The 20,000-nt window shown below is 45.7% G+C and overlaps 1 protein-coding gene across 1 annotated transcript in view; it reads left to right on the plus strand.

Annotated features, from left to right (window-relative positions):
• The window catches only part of LOC131291501 (helicase POLQ-like), a 151,720-nt gene that overhangs the window by 27,270 nt on the left and 104,450 nt on the right, over nt 1–20,000 (plus strand). The window lies entirely within an intron of this gene.

Below are 20,000 nucleotides of genomic sequence, written 5' to 3' on the forward strand. Positions count from 1 at the left end.
GCCATCGGTGGTGTGGTGTGGTGAGGTGTGTGGAGTCGAGCATCGCGCGCCGTTGCCTTCTTCGGAGTGTTGTAGGTACGCAAGTGCTTGCAATGCAAAGAGGTTGGTGATGGAGTGACATTGCCTTCACCATGGAGTTGCGGGTACTTAGGTACTTGCAAGGAGATGGTGGTATGGTGGTGTTGCGTGTGTGGTGTTCGATTAGAAAGATATAATTTCTAAGTCCGGATTAGTGCTGTCAGTGGGGCCGCCGCTAACAGGTCCTGCACGGCCACCGTGGGGCTTGACTTGGCGCTATTCCGGACTTGGGGCGATCACGATGTCCCCGTGCGGGACTTAGAAGATGGAAGAACACAAGTACCCTTATCCCATGACTTGTGAGCGATTGGCATACGTTACCACATGAAGAGAAAAATTGGCTAAGTCCCGGATCCATATTATATGAAGAGAAAAATCGGCTAAGTCCCGGATCCATATTATATGAAGAGAAAAATCGGCTAAGTCCCGGATCCATATTATATGAAGAGAAATATCGGCTAAGTCCAGGATCCATATATAATAACCTAATAATCGGCTAAGTCCAGGATCCATATTATATGAAGAGAAAAATCGGCTAAGTCCAGGATCCATATATAATAACCTAATAATCGGCTAAGTCCAGGATCCATATATAATAACCTAATAACAGGCTAAGTCCAGGATCCATATTATATGAAGAGAAAAATCGGCTAAGTCCGAGATTGGGTCTGTCAGACATACACTTTCAAGATACCACACAAGCAAGCAAGATGGCCTAGTGATGGAACCATATAATATGAAGAGAAAAATCGGCTAAGTCCGAGATTGGGTCTGTCGGAAATACACTATCAAGTTACCACACAAGCAAGCAAGATGGCCTAATGATGGATCCATATGATATGAAGAGAAAAATCGGCTAAGTCCAGGATCCATATAATATGAAGAGAAAAATCGGCTAAGTCCCAGATTAGGTCTGTCAGAAATACACTTCCAAGTTACCACACAAGCAAGCAAGATGGCCTAGTGATGGATCCATATGATATGAAGAGAAAAATCGGCTAAGTCCAGGATCCATATAATATGAAGAGAAAAATCGGCTAAGTCCCAGATTGGGTCTGTCAGAAATACACTTCCAAGTTACCACACAAGCAAGCAAGATGGCCTAGTGATGGATCCATATGATATGAAGAGAAAAATCGGCTAAGTCCCAGATTGGGTCTGTCAGAAATACACTTCCAAGTTACCACACAAGCAAGCAAGATGGCCTAGTGATGGATCCATATGATATGAAGAGAAAAATCGGCTAAGTCCAGGATCCATATAATATGAAGAGAAAAATCGGCTAAGTCCCAGATTGGGTCTGTCAGAAATACACTTCCAAGTTACCACACAAGCAAGCAAGATGGCCTAGTGATGGATCCATATGATATGAAGAGAAAAATCGGCTAAGTCCCAGATTGGGTCTGTCAGACATACACTATCAAGTTACCACACAAGCAAGCAAGATGGCCTAGTGATGGATCCATATGATATGAAGAGAAAAATCGGCTAAGTCCCAGATTGGGTCTGTCAGAAATACACTTCCAAGTTACCACATGAGCAAGCAAGATGGCCTAGTGATGGATCCATATAATATGAAGAGAAAAATCGGCTAAGTCCCAGATTGGGTCTGTCAGAAATACACTTCCAAGTTACCACATGAGCAAGCAAGTTACCACATGAAGAGAAAGCCGGCAAAGTCTGGGAATGTTACCACATGAACTGGAAAATGGGCAAAAACCTACCTTCACAGGGAACGTGAATAAGTAAGGCTGTAGACATCGGATCGACAAGCCAAAGACTGATATGGAAAGGAAATGAGTAGTACTAGCTTTCCTGAGAGTTGCAGAGCTTAGACTGCATATGAACGAAAGTTATTAAGCGTCAAAGTCAGAGAAGTTACCCAAAGGAACACAAGTTCCAACTTAGAGCATGTATACCGCCTAGACGGTTAGAGGTACGGCCAGGCTGAGGAATAAGGAAATGTTGGCCAACATGTTCCCTAACTATCCCCCGAAGACCGCAAAGCAATCCAACATCAACCAAGAAAGTTATAGCCCGATCAAGGAAACACCTACTTTGCACCGATATTGCACCAAATACATGTACCAAGCACCTTCGGTTGCATACCTGCAGGGGTTTACCATAGTAGGCCATGGAAGACCGATATACCGAACATAATCACTTTCTATCTCCTCGGGTGTTTGAGATAGCGCTTTGCGGTACAAGAACGAAAGTTAGACTTTATCTTGGTGCATCTTTTTGCCCAAGATCACAAGACCCTATCTACCAAGGCAAGAAAGTTGTGTGGGGACAAAATGTCCAAAAGTGCCCAAAGTGGCACACTTGAACCATATATTCGAGAAAAACACAAGTGTGGGCCCGAGCTAGCAAGTTGAAATGTTCTGACCGTCAGTAGCCCTAGTTGAGGTGCACTTATCATTATATGAGGCCAACGTGCCAGCTAGTCTCTAAAGGGGCGATATGGGTGTTCCAAGGTTTGTACCCAATTGAGGAAAAAACAGGGTAAGGTACGGTGTACCGCGAATAACTCGGGCTATAGATGTCCGATCGATGAGTTTGGCATATGTATGGAAAGGTCTCGACGAGACCTAACTACCCTGAAAGTATGAAGGCAAAGACTTGAATGACCGGGAAGTTATTAAGTGCACAAGTGGTAAAGTTGCACCAAAGTCCATGTTACCCGAAGTGTTACATGAACACCCAATATTCGACCAAAACACAAGTTTAGAGACGAGCTAGCGAGCTACATTGTTCAGACCGTCAGTAGCCCGCATCAAGACACGCATTTCATTATATTGAGCCTAGCCGCTAGCTCGACTCGAAGTCGGTCATATGGTTGGTTGATGGTTTGGACCGACCACGTGGTGTACCAAGGTTATGTACCTTTCATGAATTAAAACTCTGGCTGTATGGCACTGAGCGACAAGCTAAGGTGTGATTTGGAATAGTCTTGAGTGGGACTATTTAGGAAAAATGCGAACAAAAAATCACAAAGTCCTTGGGCGAAGCTATTAGCGAAACATAGAGCAAATTGGTACAAAAAACTATGGAAATGGGACTTGAGTCAAAAATAACCGCAAGTTGGAGAAGAGATAGCAAGCTTGCGTAGAACAATTATATTTGGTGCATGGTATCACCAACAAAAAAGTATATGGGGCCAAGGTGCTGGCTGGCCTCCAAAGTGGAGATATGGGCGATCCAAAGTTTGTACCCAAGTACGAACAAGTATGGAAAAAACAGGGTAAGGTACCAAGTACCATTAATAACTTCGGCTGTAGATGGCCGAGCGAGGCAAACGGCTCACCGTTGGAAAGGTCTTGGGGAGACCTATCTACCCTGAAAGTTTCATGAGGCTGAGTTGAAAGACCACGGAGATATTAGGTGATGATGGTCCAATTCGGGGACCAAGTCGCAGGAAATGGCGCTTGACCAAAATCACCCTTGGAAGGTGAATACCGGCTTACCGGTAAGAGATAGCGACTTGGCGTAGAATATTCATAAGTTGGGCGTGTAGAGACGCAACTTTTATTATATGGGGCCAACCCGGTCAGGGTGCTCCAAGTCGGTCGTTTGGTTGGTTTATGGTTTGGGCCGACCACGTGGTTTGCCAAGTTGAGGTACCTTTCATGAATTATAACTTGGTCAGTTTGCCACCGAGCGACAAGCTGCGGTGTGTTTTGGAATGGTCTTGAGTGGGACTATCAAGGAAAAATACCAATCGAAAATCAGCTTGTCCATGGCCGAAGCTATTAGTGAAACATATAGCAAAATGGGTCCAAAAACGAATGAAATGGGAATTGGACCAAGAATAACGGCAAGTTGGAGAAGAGATAGCAAGTTGGCGTAGAACAACTATATTTGGTGCATGGCATGACCAACAAAAAAGTATATGGGGCCAAGGTGCTAGCTGGCCTCCAAAGTGGAGATATGGGCGATCCAAAGTTTGTACCCAAGTACGAACAAGTATGGAAAAAACAGGGTAAGGTACCAAGTACCATTAATAACTTCGGCTGTATATGGCCGAGCGAGGCAAACTGCTCACCGTTGGAAAGGTCTCGGGGAGACCTATCTACCCTGAAAGTTTCATGAGGCTGAGTTGAAAGACCACGGAGATATTAGGTGATGATGGTCGTATTCGGGGACCAAGTCGCAGGAAATGGCACTTGACCAAAATCCCCCTTGGAAGGTGAATACCGGCTTACCGGTAAGAGATAGCGACTTGGCGTAGAATATTCATAAGTTGGGCGTGTAGAGACGCAACTTTCATTATATGGGGCCAACCCGGTCAGGGTGCTCCAAGTCGGTCGTTTGGTCGGTATATGGTTTGGGCCGACCACATGGTGTACCAAGTTGAGGTATCTTTCATGAATTATAACTCGGTCAGTTTGCCACCGAGCGACAAGTTGCGGTGTGTTTTGGAATGGTCTTGAGTGGGACTATCAAGCAAAAATACAAACAGAATATCAGCTTGTCCATGGCCGAAGCTATTAGTGAAACATATAGCAAAATGGGTCCGAAAACGAATGAAATGGGACTTGGACCAAGAATAACGGCAAGTTAGAGAAGAGATAGCAAGTTGGCGTAGAACAATTATATTTAGTGCATGGTATGACCAAGAAAAAAGTATATGGGGCAAAGGTGCTGGCTGGCCTCCAAAGTGGAGATATGGGCGATACAAAGTTTGTACCCAAGTATGGCAAAAACTGGTAGAGGTACCTTTCATGAATTACTGCTCAGGCTGTATGGCACTTAGCGGGACGCTTGGCTCTGGTATGGAATAGTCTTGAGTGGGACTATCAAGGAAAAATACGAACAAAAAATCACCATGTCCACGGACGAAGGTATTAGCGAAACTTAGAGCGAAATTGCGACCAAGTCGCTGGAAATGGCCCTTGGACCAAGTATACCGTCAAGGCGGTACGAGATAGCGAGTTGACGTAGAACATTTATAAGTTTGCCTACACGAGACGAAAGTTTAGTTATGTGGGGCCAACCCGCTCAGGTTTGTCGAAGTCGGTCATATGGCTGATCGAAATTTTCGACCAAGTACTGAGAAAACAGGGTAAGGTACAGTGTACCTCGAATAACTTCGGCTGTAGATGTCCGAGCGAAGCAAACGGCATAGCGTTGGAAAGGTCTTGAGGTGCTCTAGGCACCCTGAAAGTATGAGAAAGCTATCTGGAAAACTCGTGGAGATATTAGACAAACATAGGGCCCAAAAGATACCAAGTCGCAGGAAATGGGCCCTCCTTGAACACCCTAAAATCCCAATTACGGCTAAGTTGCAGGCCAGCTAGCGAAGTGAAATGTTCTAGGCATAACTAGAACACGTTAAGGCGCAACTTTATGAATCAGAACTTTTTTCGATATCTGGTCCCCAAAGGGGGGATATGGGCGATCCAAGGATTTTTCCAAGTTTCGGTACTTTTTACGGTATCGCTCATAGCTCCGGCTGTATGCAAGCAAATGACAATCTAAGACATGATTTGGAAAGGTAATGAGTAGTACTAACTTACGTTAGAACACAGCGAAGCGCTATCGGTTCATGGCAAGGCCGATAGAAGCAGTCAAAGATGAAAAATGTTGACAAAATGAACAAAAATTACCTTGGTACGCGAATAGCGGCCAGGGATGAAGAGGTACGAAGGTGGTGTAGAACAATTATAATTAGGGCTTGGTACGCTCTAAAAGTTTGCCGAAGACCGCAAAGCGCTCAGACCCATAGAAAGTGGCCATTTGGGCCGAACAGTGCGTGCAAAGAGGTGAAAATGCAAAAATTGCACTTTGGGGGGCGATTTGCGGGGGGAAGGAGGGGTCGGAGGGCAAAATGTCCCTTGACCAAAAAGTCTTATCTCGTCGAGATCTACAACATTGCCGAAGACCGCAAAACGCTAGCTCGCAATCGAAAAATCGAGAATTTGAAAATTTTCTAAGTCTTGGGCTCCCTAAGGAAAAGTTTCAAAAATCACGTTTGTCCCCAATTTTGAAGGGGAAGGAGTCGGTTTCGGGGCATGGTGTCTTCGGCAAAAAGTCTTATCTTTTTGCGTACTTTCGACTAGTTCAATAAAAATTTTTGACCCAAAAATTGTTCGGCGGACCCCTAGGTCGAAAAACCCGAAAAAAGTCGAAAAAAGTCGAAAATGTCGAAAAATGAGAAAACCTCATATTCGGACTCTACACGAGCCCCAGATATTGAAAAGTGAAATCCGCGGTCGATTTGGAACAAAAAATTGACCTAGGCAAAGTTGTATGGAGGTAGGGACCCCTGAGAAAAAAGTTTGGTCCCGAGGCTCCTTGGACCACCAAGTCCCTAGGTCGGACCAAAATCGGAAAAAATCCGACCAAAGTCGAAAGTGTCGAAAATTTTAAAAAACCCCTTTTGGGGCCCTATGGCCTCCCTAGATAATGAAAAGTGAGGTCCGCGGCCGATCCGGAAGAAAAACTTGACCTAGGCAAACTTGTATGACGGTGGGGACCCAAAAAAATTTCGATGAGTGTAGTTTAGACAGGCCGGAAAATGTATCGGTGGTCCGTATCAAGGGACGTCTTTTAGTTCCATGGGGTGGTGGTCGTCGAACAAAGTCGCCTAGGTCGACCACCAGAAAGACCAGTCGTGTTGTAATGGATGTTTTGGCCACTTTGCTAGGGAAACCTAGTAGGTCGAAGCAAATTTGGGGTTCGAGATGAGTTGGTGAAAGTTGGTCCAACCTAGGTGTGCTTAGTGGAGGTTGACCATGAAAGTAGAGCATGATGGGAATGACCATAACTTTGGTTCTAGATGTCGGATCGGTACACTTTTGGCAGTTTTGGAAAGGTGAAGGCCTGCTCTAGCTATGTTTCCTACCAAGCTGAGCGCCTACTAGTGACCCGGAGGAGGTATTAAGGGTCAAAGGCAAAAAGGGGTACCCTAAAGTGCGTGTGACCAAGAAAATGGGAAAAACGGTATCGCCTATAGCTCAGGCTGTATGGCGCGGATCGGAAAGCTTGGATATGCGTTGGAAAGGTCTTGACGAGCGCTAGCTATGTGTCCTACCAAGCGAAGCGCTAGGTGTTGAGCAAGTCGGTCATATTAGAGGGCAAAGGTGAAAAATGGTGGTTTAGAGGCGAAAATTCACCTTATGATCGAAAATAGCGGGCGAACGATAAGAGCTACGAACACGGCGTAGAACAATCATAAGTACGTTACCACAAGACCTAACTTTGGCCAATATAGAGCGAGAAGATCGGAGGTACCCATCAGGGTGATATGGCTGGTTCAAAGTTGGACCAAAACGAGACTTGAGAAATGGATTGAAACACGGTATCGCGAATAACTCAGGCTGTATGGAACGGATCGACAAGCTAAGATCAGTGTTGGAAAGGTCGAACCGAGCGCTAACTATAATCCCAAACAACCGAAGCGCTAAGTGTTGAGCAAAACTGAGTTATTAAGCGACAAAGTGGAAAAATAATACCAAAATGGCCAAAAATCACACAAGACCAAGAATACCGAGCAAGCGGTAAGAGATAGCGGGTTGACGTAGAATACTTATAAGTTTGCCTCTACGAGACATAAAAGTCGTCCATAGAAAGCGAGAAGATCGGACCACTCTGGAAGGGTGATACGAGTGGTCAAAAATTGGCAAAAATGAAACATGGCTAAAATGGATTTGACTTGTGCACCGTATAGCTCCGGCTGTATGGCATGGATTGTTAAGCTAGGATATGTTTTGGAAAGGTAACACCCAGCGCTAGATACGACTAGAAGAAAGCAAAGCGCTAACTAGCATTATTTGGAAGTTATTAAGTGTCAAAGTCGAAAAATGTTACCAAAATTGAAACTCGAGTACATTGGGCCAAAAAGTACAAGTTGTGAAATTTGGACTTACGAGTAAAATACCGAGCAGGCGGTAAGAGATAGAGACTTGGTGTAGAACAATTATATGTTGGGCATGTTATAACCTATATTTGGCCCGAACATAGTGACGAGATCGGTGGTACCCAAAAGGGTGGTACAGGTGTTAGATGGTTTTCCCAGAGCATAAGCTCCACATGATATGGAAAACGGGAAACATCATAACTTCGGCTGTATGGCATGGAATGGAACGAACAAGGTATCGATGGAAAGAGAAAAGGTAGCGCTAACTATAATTCCTACCAAGCAAAGCGCTAGCATGTGACCGTTCGGGTGTTATTGTGAGTCAAAGTCAGAAATTGTTACCACGAGAGGCGAAAATCCGACTAAGTCCATGAATACCGGGCTGGCGGTAAGAGATACGGCTTGGCCGTAGAACATTTATAAGTTGGCCAATACAAGACCTAAGCTTCGTCCATAGACGACAAGAAGATCGAAGATACGTGAAGGTGAGATATGGGCGTCCCAAAGTGGGCCTTTGAAAAAGTGACAAACTTCCCTTATAACAGCATACACCAAATATCTCTGGCTCTATGGCACCGAATAAGAAGTTGAGGTCAGCGATAGAAAGGTGATAGTCAGCGCTAAATATCATACGAACAGAGTGAAGCGCTAAAGGGAAAGGATCTTGGTGATATAAGGTGACAAAGTCGAGAAAAGTTGCCTCAAAATCATGAAAAATGTGAAAAAATGGCTAAGTCCCGGGTGCCTTAAGGGCAGGTTGATCGAATGTACCGAGCTGGCGGTACGAGATAGAGACTTGGTGTAGAACAATTATATGTTTGGCATGGCAAGACCTACATTTGGTCAATACAAAGTGAGAAGATCAAAGAAACCCGTAAGGGTGATATTGGTGTCCAAAGGTAAAAAGCACTAAGTCTTGGGAAACTTATATGAAGAAAAAGGACCCTGATGGGTCATATGGTATTGATCGAAAAATCGGCTAAGTCCCAAAATGGGGATGTCAGAACTACACTCAAATGTTACCACACCAAGCAAGGCAAACTTATATGAAGGCAAGGACCCTGATGGGTCATATGGTATTTTACGAAAAATCGGCTAAGTCCCAAAATGGGGATGTCAGAACTACACTCAAATGTTACCACACCAAGCAAGGCAAACTTATATGAAGCAAAGGACCCTGATGGGTCATATGGTATTTTACGAAAAATCGGCTAAGTCCCAAAATGGGGATGTCAGAACTACACTCAAATGTTACCACACCAAGCAAGGCAAACTTATATGAAGCAAAGGACCCTGATGGGTCATATGGTATTTTACGAAAAATCGGCTAAGTCCCAAAATGGTGATGTCAGAACTACACTCAAATGTTACCACACCAAGCAAGGCAAACTTATATGAAGCAAAGGACCCTGATGGGTCATATGGTATTGATCGAAAAATCGGCTAAGTCCCAAAATGGGGATGTCAGAACTACACTCAAATGTTACCACACCAAGCAAGGCAAACTTATATGAAGCAAAGGACCCTGATGGGTCATATGGTATTGATTGAAAAATCGGCTAAGTCCCAAAATGGGGATGTCAGAACTACACTCAAATGTTACCACACCAAGCAAGGCAAACTTATATGAAGCAAAGGACCCATATGGGTCATATGGTATTTTACGAAAAATCGGCTAAGTCCCAAAATGATGATGTCAGAACTACACTCAAATGTTACCACACCAAGCAAGGCAAACTTATATGAAGGCAAGGACCCTGATGGGTCATATGGTATTTTACGAAAAATCGGCTAAGTCCCAAAATGGGGATGTCAGAACTACACTAAAAAGTTACCACACCAAGCAAGGCAAACTTATATGAAGCAAAGGACCCATATGGGTCATATGGTATTTTACGAAAAATCGGCTAAGTCCCAAAATGATGATGTCAGAACTACACTCAAATGTTACCATACCAAGCAAGGCAAACTTATATGAAGCAAAGGACCCTGATGGGTCATATGGTATTTTACGAAAAATCGGCTAAGTCCCAAAATGGGGATGTCAGAACTACACTAAAAAGTTACCACACCAAGCAAGGCAAAGTACCTAGGTGAACCCTAGGAAGAAACACGGACCAAGTCAGATGGCCTAAGTCAATAGAACAAGTGACCTAGGCAAAGTTGTATGGCGCTGAGGACCCTGAAAAATCTGGTTAGTGTAGTTTAGACAGGGGAGGTTTTTGGGTCGGCTGAACCTCCTTATTTTGGGTTTTGACCTCCTCAAGAAGCTACACCTAGGCAAACTGCCTAGGGTGAAAGTGCGAAGACCAATCGAATAGTAAGACAAGTTTTGACCGATCGCCCTAGGCAAGCTTGTATGAAGAAAGGGACCCTATGGGTCATATGGAAATACATGAAAAATCGGCTAAGTCCCAAAATTGGGATGTCTGAACTACACTAAAAAGTTACCACATCAAGCAAGGCAAACTACCTAGGTGAACCCTAGCAAGAAACACGGACCAAGTCAGATGGCCTAAGTCAAGAGTACAAGTGACCTAGGCAAAGTTGTATGGCGCTGAGGACCCTGAAAAATCGGGTTAGTGTAGTTCAGACAGGGGAGGTTTCTGGGTCGGCTGAACCTCCTTATTTCGGGTTTTGGCCTCCTCAAGAAGACAGACCTAGGCAAACTGCCTAGGGTGAAAGTGCGAAGACCAATCGAATAGTAAGACAAGTTTTGACCGATCGCCCTAGGCAAGCTTGTATGAAGAAAGGTACCCTATGGGTCATATGGAAATACATGAAAAATCGGCTAAGTCCCAAAATTGGGATGTCTGAACTACACTAAAAAGTTACCACATCAAGCAAGGCAAAGTACCTAGGTGAACCCTAGGAAGAAACACGGACCAAGTCAGATGGCCTAAGTCAAGAGTACAAGTGACCTAGGCAAAGTTGTATGGCGCTGAGGACCCTGAAAAATCGGGTTAGTGTAGTTCAGACAGGGGAGGTTTCTGGGTCGGCTGAACCTCCTTATTTCGGGTTTTGGCCTCCTCAAGAAGACAGACCTAGGCAAAGTGCCTAGGGTGAAAGTGCGAAGACCAATCGAATAGTAAGACAAGTTTTGACCGATCGCCCTAGGCAAGCTTGTATGAAGAAAGGGACCCTATGGGTCATATGGAAATATACGAAAAATCGGCTAAGTCCCGAAATTGGGATGTCTGAACTACACTAAAAAGTTACCACATCAAGCAAGGCAAAGTACCTAGGTGAACCCTAGGAAGAAACACGGACCAAGTCAGATGGCCTAAGTCAAGAGTACAAGTGACCTAGGCAAAGTTGTATGGCGCTAAGGACCATGAAAAATCGGGTTGGTGTAGTTAAGACAGGGGAGGTTTCAGGGTCGGCTGGACCTCCTTATTTCGGGTTTTGGCCTCCTCAAGAAGACAGACCTAGGCGAACTGCCTAGGGTGAAAGTGCGAAGACCAATCGAATAGTAAGACAAGTTTTGACCGATCGCCCTAGGCAAGCTTGTATGAAGAAAGGGACCCTATGGGTCATATGGAAATACATGAAAAATCGGCTAAGTCCCAAAATTAGGATGTCTGAACTACACTAAAAAGTTACCACATCAAGCAAGGCAAAGTACCTAGGTGAACCCTAGGAAGAAACACGGACCAAGTCGGATGGCCTAAGTCAAGAGTACAAGTGACCTAGGCAAAGTTATATGGCGCTGAGGACCCTGAAAAATCGGGTTAGTGTAGTTCAGACAGGGGAGGTTTCAGGGTCGGCCGAACCTCCTTATTTCGGGTTTTGGCCTCCTCAAGAAGACAGACCTAGGCGAACTGCCTAGGGTGAAAGTGCGAAGACCAATCGAATAGTAAGACAAGTTTTGACCGATCGCCCTAGGCAAGCTTGTATGAAGAAAGGGACCCTATGGGTCATATGGAAATATACGAAAAATCGGCTAAGTCCCAAAATTGGGATGTCAGAACTACACTATAAAGTTACCACATTAGCAAGGCAGACTTGTATGAAGAACGGGACCCTGGTGAAAGTAGCAAATATCCCAAACCGAACATGAATATTATACACACAAGAGTACGAACATAAAGGAACACGGACCAAGCGTACCGAGAGAATCGGTACTATAGAGCCCTCGTGGTTCTACACAAAGACTTTATGTTAGGGGTTCAAGCCCCATAGTACTCAAACGGTGACAGTAGCAAATATCCCAAAACGAACGTGAATCTTATTCACAAGAGTACGAACATAAAGGAACACGGACCAAGCGTACCGAGAGAATCGGTACTATAGAGCCCTCGTGGTTCTACACAAAGACTTTATGTTCGGGGTTCACACCCCAAATCGAACGTGGAATTTACTTTCTGATGGTCATGCGGTCGTCCAAAGGGGTCTAGTATCCTGGGATGACAAGCATCACGGGCACAGCTCGTATCAAAACAGTCGAAGAGGCCCGCGAAAGCTTGCTTTCCATGGCTATGCGATGCACAAATTGAGTTTACTCACCGTAGTATAAAACGAACGAACCGAACCTATCCGAGTAGGGATAATGGGCGCAGTAACATACTTCTGTGACCCAGCGAGAGTTGAACGAGGTGACATGAACTGTCAGTGGCTTATATCAGATGGGATACATACATGAGATTGCTTTCAAATCTACACTCGAAAACCTAACCAAGTAAAAGCGAACGTGGGGAGGATTCGAAACCGGTCACGAAATCTTAAGCTGGAAAGAGTCATCACTATGGATACATATTATGCGAAACCAATCAAGTGCTCATTACTGATCCAAAACCGAAGAGCACTAGTGAACACCTTAATCTCACCCTAGTTCACATCCAAGTGATCGACCACGTGTGTGAAGCAAAGACCAATCGAATTCCTGAATGAACCGAACACTATGAACAAATGGCCAAAAACGTTATAACTATCCAAACATACTACTATCTAGCGAAAGTCATCACGATGGAACCATACCATGATCTTTAACCTATAGCGCTCACCATATTCCTACCCAGAGTGCAAGTGAACAGATTGCTCACCCCTACCCAGTTCACAACCACGTGATCGACTAACATACCGAGGTTACCACAAGTCAAAGTTATACGTTTACAAGCGCAAGACCAATCGAAAACCCCGAAAGCAATCTCGACCCAAAATGTATTATCCGTGAGTGTAGTCGAGTCTCGTACTCGTCATCTGTAATCGTCGGATAGAATATCCAGTACACGGTTGTCTTTCCAAATGAAATCTACATACAGAACTCGCTCTTGGCAAATGGGTGGCATTGGCGCAATCAGGAGCGAGTTCCCGTCCGGGTGCCAAGTGATTGGCAAATGTCTGGGGGAAAGCAACCATATGTTGATTTGTCTGTTAGTGTACTGGGTGTTTGAGGTATGTAGTATCCACGCTTGGTTGGGTGTGTCAGAGGACCGTGAATGCGTTCGCAACCCCAATTGGGGTACATCGGGAATGATTTTGTGGAACCGATGTGCCCGGCACACACTAAGTTTTGTTGCAAGTTAATAGTGTGCCATGTCCGGGGGGGTTGTGATTAAACTCTGGTGAATTGCGTACTGTGGTGATTGGGGTATGAAAGCCCCGCAGTTGCAATGATCGGACGCGCCTAGCGTGTCCTTTAGTTGATGGTAGGGAAATGAAGGCCCTTGTCAGCTCACCTAAGTATTCATGGAAGTTTGGCATAAGGTCGCTGTGGTAGGGGTATGAAGGCCCCGTCAGCGCATGCACAATCGGGCGCACGTGCGCTTAGCGGAGTCGAATGCCGCTCAAGTGCCTGTCCGGTGCATCGGGTGTGTGTGTGATACGAGGGCAATGAGGTTCGCACGGGGGCTCGCCTCCCGTGTGCTACCGGACTTGACAACATATAGAACGTGGTGTTTGCTCCTCCGGGTGCAATGGGACAATGAACATTCGAACGCAAAGTCGGAATTCTGGTTGATCCTACCAGTAATATACGCTCGTCTCAAAGGTTAAGCCATGCATGTCTAAGTACAAACAGATTTAATGTGAAACCGCATAAGGCTCAGTATAACAGCTATAATTTACGAGATCATCAACCTAGTTACTTGGATAACTGTGGAAAATCTAGAGCTAATACATGCAACATGCCAGGACCCTCGCGGGAACTGGTGCACTTATTAGTCAAACCAATCGCGGGTTCTCCGTGTCATTGAGTTGAAGTCTGGATAATGATGCTGATCGTATGGTCTCGCACCGACGACAGATCTCGCAAATATCTGCCCTATCAACTATGGATGGTAGTATAGAGGACTACCATGGTTGCAACGGGTAACGGGGAATCAGGGTTCGATTCCGGAGAGGGAGCCTGAGAAATGGCTACCACATCCAAGGAAGGCAGCAGGCGCGTAAATTACCCAATCCCGGGACGGGGAGGTAGTGACGAGAAATAACAATATGAAACTCTTTAATGATGTTTCATAATTGGAATGAGTAGAGCATAAATCCTTCTACGAGGATCAAGTGGAGGGCAAGTCTGGTGCCAGCAGCCGCGGTAATTCCAGCTCCACTAGCGTATATTAAAATTGTTGCGGTTAAAACGTTCGAAGTTGATACTTGTCCAACACAGTCCGGCTCCGCCGACCCGGTCAACCCGTGGTCGGTGGGCCAAGTCGGAATCTGGTTGCGACTCAATGGTGTGGTAGGGCACCAAGTCTGTGTCATGGTGTGCCCTTCAACGGGTGCAAGTGTAACATAGAGCTCGACCGCTCACGTTTACCTTGAACAAATTAGAGTGCTTAAAGCAGGGTGCCCAAACGCCCTAGAATAATCTTGCATGGAATAATGGAATACGACCTTGGTCTAATCTTTCATTGGTTTGTACTCAGACCGGAGGTAATGATTAACAGAAGTAGTTGGGGACACTAGTATTACGGCGCGAGAGGTGAAATTCGTAGACCGTCGTAAGACTAACTAAAGCGAAGGCATTTGTCAAGGATGCTTTCTTTAATCAAGAACGAAAGTTAGAGGATCGAAGGCGATTAGATACCGCCCTAGTTCTAACCGTAAACGATGCCAACTAGCAATTGGGAGACGCTACAACCAGGTGCTCTCAGTAGCTTCCGGGAAACCAAAGTCAGGTTCCGGGGGAAGTATGGTTGCAAAGTTGAAACTTAAAGGAATTGACGGAAGGGCACCACAATGAAATGGAGCTTGCGGTTCAATTTGACTCAACACGGGAAAACTTACCAGGTCCGAACTTATGGAGGTGAGACAGATTAATAGCTCTTTCTCAAATTTAAGGGTAGTGGTGCATGGCCGTTCTTAGTTCGTGGATTGATTTGTCTGGTTAATTCCGATAACGAACGTGACTCACATATGCTAACTAGAACGCAGTCAGCGTTAATGCGTCGATGCCGATTGGAACGGGTTAGGACCTTTCGGTGGAGTATGACCTGACACCTTCGCTGTTCGTGTGCGCAAGTGCACTTACGGTACGCTGCTTAGCAGGACAATTTGTGTTTAGCAAAATGAGATCGAGCGATAACAGGTCCGTGATGCCCTTAGATGTTCTGGGCTACACGCGTGCTACAATGTGGGTAGCAGCGTGTCTCCTATTCCGAGAGGAACGGGAAATCACTCAAATACTCACTTAGTAGGGATTATGGATTGCAATGGTCCATATGAACTCGGAACTTCTAGTAAGTGCTGGTCATCAGCCAGCGTTGAATACGTCCCTGCCCTTTGTACACACCGCCCGTCGCTACTACCGATGGATTATTTAGTGAGGTCTTTGGAGATGATCGTTCGCTGGATCCTCGTGAACCGCGTCTGCTTTATCGAAGTTGACCGAACTTGATGATTTAGAGGAAGTAAAAGTCGTAACAAGGTTTCCGTAGGTGAACCTGCGGAAGGATCATTAGTGGCCAAGTGATCCTTCCAGAAGTCCGAACCTGCGGGTTGAGACTTCGGCACAAGTTGCCATATGATAATTGACGAAACACTATAGAAGTCCGAACCTGCGGGTTGAGACTTCGGCACAAGTTGCCATATGATAATTGACGAAACACTATAGAAGTCCGAACCTGCGGGTTGAGACTTAGGCACAAGTTGCCTTATACATGACTTCGAACAAATACACAAGTCCGAACCTGCGGGTTGAGACTTAGGCACAAGTTGCCTTATATATAACTTCGAACAAATACACAAGTCCGAACCTGCGGGTTGAGACTTAGGCACAAGTTGCCTTATACATGACTTCGAACAAATACACAAGTCCGAACCTGCGGGTTGAGACTTAGGCACAAGTTGCCATATGAAAGTTGACGAAACACTAACAAGTCCGAACCTGCGGGTTGAGACTTAGGCACACGTTGCCTTATACATGACTTCGAACAAATACACAAGTCCGAACCTGCGGGTTGAGACTTAGGCACAAGTTGCCTTATACATACATTGGCCAAATAAACAGAAGTCCGAACCTGCGGGTTGAGACTTAGGCACAAGTTGCCATATTATATTCGATCAAACACTAAGTAGTCCGAACCTGCGGGTTGAGACTCAAGACCGTAACAAGATGTCACTATACAAGTCCGAACCTAAGGGTTGAGACTTAATGCGATCTAGATACCAAGTTGACATCCAATACCTGTTGAGCAAAACCAAAGATTCCCTGTTCTCGAATGATTACACTATATAACAGGGAATCTTGAAGAAATCAAGCAAGCGTGAAACAAAGTCATCACTTGGGCATGCTCGATAGCCAACCACATGACCTTAACCTAAGAGAGCATGCAAACCACATGATACCTATAAACGATTAACCCGCCCTAGTTCAATCGTTCACCAAGTGATGACTTCAGTATGGCTAAGAGAAAAACTTTTAAATGGGAAAAACTCTAAGTCCGAACCTCCGGGTTGAGACTTCCGCGTCGGAGGTGGGCGCACCTCCTATCCGAAAGATGATGAATCAGGGGTGTTCGGTCAGCAATGGTCGGATGCCCCGTCGTAGTCCAACTATGACAATCAAAGTCAAGACCTCCGGGTTGAGACTTTCCGCGAGTACAAGCATAAAGGAACACGGACCAAGCCGTACCGAGAGAATCGGTACTAGAGCCCTCGTGGTTCTACATTGAGAGAGCCCTCGTGGTTCTCATTAGGGGCTTTATGCAAGTCGTACTCAATACTGTGGTGTGAAGTATAAAGTATAGTCTTCGCCTGGTCCACGCTGCTTCGGCGGTCCTGGGTAAGATAGTTCATTCTAGCTTGCCCTATAGTGGAATGAGGACACTTAATGCTTCGTCTTTTAGCGGCGGCTAGACTCCTCCTCACGGGGAACGAGTTGACGCGCACAGCGGCGGCTTACGCACTATGGCAATCATGGATGCCTGAAGATTCCGTGAAGTTCTCCCCTGGTCCACGCTGCCTCGGCAGTCCTGGGTAAAATGGAATATTTCCAGCTTGCCCTATAGTGGAAGAGGACTATCCAACAATACAAAGTCAAGACCTCCGGGTTGAGACTTTCCGCGTCGGTGGTGTCGCGCACCGCCTATCCGAAAGATGGTGTAACAGGGGTGTTCGATCAGCAATGGTCGGATGCCCCGTCATAGTCCAACTATGACAACCAAAGTCAAGACCTCCGGGTTGAGACTTTCCGCGTCCGGAGGTACGCGTACCGCCTACCCGAAAGATGGTGTGCTTCTGGGGTATTCGATGAGTCGGATACCCCGTCGTAGTCCAACTATGACAATCAAAGTCAAGACCTCCGGGTTGAGACTTCCGCGTCCGGAGGTACGCGTACCGCCTACCCGAAAGATGGTGTGCTTCTGGGGTATTCGATGAGTCGGATACCCCGTCGTAGTCCAACTATGACAATCAAAGTCAAGACCTCCGGGTTGAGACTTCCGCGTCCGGAGGTACGCGTACCGCCTACCCGAAAGATGGTGAATCAGGGGTGTTCGATCAGCAATGGTCGGATGCCCCGTCGTAGTCCAACTATGACAATCAAAGTCAAGACCTCCGGGTTGAGACTTTCTGCGAGTACAAGCATAAAGGAACACGGACCAAGCCGTACCGAGAGAATCGGTACTAGAGCCCTCGTGGTTCTACATTGAGAGAGCCCTCGTGGTTCTCATTAGGGGCTTTATGCAAGACGTACTCAATACTGTGGTGTGAAGTATAAAGTATAGAGTCCTCCCCTGGTCCACGCTGCTCCGGCGGTCCTGGGTAAGATAGTTCATTCTAGCTTGCCCTATGTGGAAGAGGACTCAATACCCTACCTGTTGAGCTTGAAACAAAGTCATCACTTGGGCATGCTCATAAAGCCATACACAATTACATTATATTCGAATGAGCATGCAAGCGACCCTATATAGACCGAACCAAAACGATAGATACCGCCGTAGTTCACCCCCACCAAGTGATGACTTCAGTATGGCTAGTGTGTGAAGTATAAAGTATAGTCCTCCCCTGGTCCACACTGCTTCGGCGGTCCTGGGTAAGATAGTTAGTTCTAGCTTGCCCTATGTGGAAGAGGACACCATACTTAATACTGTGGTGTAATGAACAAAGTATAGTCCTCCACTGGTCCACGCTGCTTTGCAGTCCTGGGTAAGATAGTTAGTTCTAGCTTGCCCTATGTGGAAGAGGGCATACAAGACAAAGTATAGTCCTCCCCTGGTCCACACTGCTTCGGCGGTCCTGGGTAAGATAGTTAGTTCTAGCTTGCCCTATGTGGAAGAGGACTCAATACCCTACCTGTTGAGCTTGAAACAAAGTCATCACTTGGGCATGCTCTATAGCCAATCACATGACATTAACCTAAGAGAGCATGCAGCGTATTATCCCAATGCAAAGTAAACGATAGACTCGCCCTAGTTCAGTGCTTCAACCAAGTGATGACTTCAATTTGGCTAGTGTGTGAAGTATAAAGTATAGTCCTCCCCTGGTCCACACTGCTTCGGCGGTCCTGGGTAAGATAGTTAATTCTAGCTTGCCCTATGTGGAAGAGGACACCATACTTAATACTGTGGTGTAATGAACAAAGTATAGTCCTCCACTGGTCCACGCTGCTCCGGCGGTCCTGGGTAAGATAGTTCATTCTAGCTTGCCCTATGTGGAAGAGGGCATACAAGACAAAGTATAGTTCTCCCCTGGTCCACGCTGCTTCGGCGGTCCTGGAAAAGATAGTTAATTCTAGCTTGCCCTATGTGGAAGAGAGCATACATGAACCAAGAACGAAGGTTATGATCGAGGAATGATTCGACAACTAACCGATGGTATGAAATGTGAAGAATTCAAGCAAGCACACAATCAAGTCATCACTTGGGCATGCTCGATAGCCAACCCTATGACATTAACCTAGTAGAGCATGCGAAAACCAATATATATGTAAACGATGCCCCTCCCTAGTTCAGCGCTTCAACCAAGTGATGACTTCAGAATGGCTAAATCAAATCGGTTCAAAACATACCATCGGTACCCTATTGAAACACACAAGTCGATATCAAACCTCATGATTGTGTAGTCCTCCACTGGTCCACACTGCTCCGGCGGTCCTGGGTAAGATAGTTCATTCTAGCTTGCCCTATGTGGAAGAGGGCACATTACTCAATACTGTGGTGTTATGAACAAAGTATAGTCCTCCACTGGTCCACGCTGCTTCGGCGGTCCTGGGTAAGATAGTTAGTTCTAGCTTGCCCTATGTGGAAGAGGGCATACAAGACAAAGTATAGTTCTCCCCTGGTCCACGCTGCTTCGGCGGTCCTGGGTAAGATAGTTAATTCTAGCTTGCCCTATGTGGAAGAGAGCATACATGAACCAAGAACGAAGGTTATGATCGAGGAATGATTCGACAACTAACCGATGGTATGAAATGTGAAGAATTCAAGCAAGCACACAATCAAGTCATCACTTGGGCATGCTCGATAGCCAACCTCATGACATTAACCTAGTAGAGCATGCGAAAACCAATATATATGTAAACGATGCCTCCCTAGTTCAGCGCTTCAACCAAGTGATGACTTCAGAATGGCTAAATCAAATCGGTTCAAACCATACCATCGGTATCCTATTGAAACACACA

Source organism: Anopheles ziemanni (genome assembly GCF_943734765.1).
Source record: "Anopheles ziemanni chromosome X unlocalized genomic scaffold, idAnoZiCoDA_A2_x.2 X_unloc_10, whole genome shotgun sequence".
Lineage (NCBI taxonomy): Eukaryota > Metazoa > Arthropoda > Insecta > Diptera > Culicidae > Anopheles > Anopheles ziemanni.